Source organism: Sinocyclocheilus rhinocerous, unplaced genomic scaffold, assembly GCF_001515625.1.
Source record: "Sinocyclocheilus rhinocerous isolate Xijiao unplaced genomic scaffold, SAMN03320098_v1.1 scaffold340, whole genome shotgun sequence".
Classification (NCBI taxonomy): domain Eukaryota; kingdom Metazoa; phylum Chordata; class Actinopteri; order Cypriniformes; family Cyprinidae; genus Sinocyclocheilus; species Sinocyclocheilus rhinocerous.
Genome location: NW_015670980.1, coordinates 522262 through 523196, shown reverse-complemented (window position 1 = coordinate 523196; position 935 = coordinate 522262).

Below are 935 nucleotides of genomic sequence, written 5' to 3'. Positions count from 1 at the left end.
CACTACAGCAGGGCCTATTTGAGCCTTTGCAGGCGGTCGAGCTGGAGTTTCTGTCAATGAAATCTCTGCATTTGCCTCCATCAAGAGGGTAGGGGACATGAGTTTGAAAAAAATAAGTGAAAATGGGTCCCACAGACCCAAACACCATACAAGGGTTAAGCATGTTTCTTTATTGCTTCCACTTGATACTTATATCTATTAGTGCTGTGTTCAAAATATCGATACGACGATGTATCGTCACAGAGATTTGACGATACGAGTATCGATACAGCTGGCCCTGTATCGATATTGTGGCACGTGTGCAGCAGTGGGCCACGCTTAATTTGTTTAAAATTTTACAACATTTAAAATTGAGTAGAAAAGTGCGAGGTTTCTAAAAAGAATGAATAGAGCATATATAGGCTACAACCAGGTTTAATCTGGCCGCAGAGGAACACAACTGGGTTGCCTGATATAAAGAGACGCAGAGCTTCCCGCTTGCGCAATACGGAAATATCTGCTAAATGTGTTACTTATCTTTGTCAACCTGGCAACCATGTGCACGCGCTCTCTCTCCACTGTGGATAAACGCACTCTTGCTTTCTGAAAACACTGGTTAGTTTGCAGTTTAGCGATCTCCACTTCAATAATCTATTCTTTATTGTGTAAAAAAGTGAAAAGTGTAATTCATCAACTGTTCATTTACGACACACACAGAGAGAGAGAGAGAGAGAGGCGGTGTATGTATGTATGAATTACCACCGTTTTATCGCGTTTCTCTATTAACAGTGAAGCTGTGGCTTTAATTCCTTTAGAAACAATAATGCTACCAGCTCCTTGTTGAGAAAGATAATGTAGCTCTTGAACGATTAAGCTATTTAGATGATAAAATTGCGGGGCAGCGCTAAAAAGTTTGTTCCTGAATGTCTGAGTGCGGCCGCAACGTGATCTGTGTG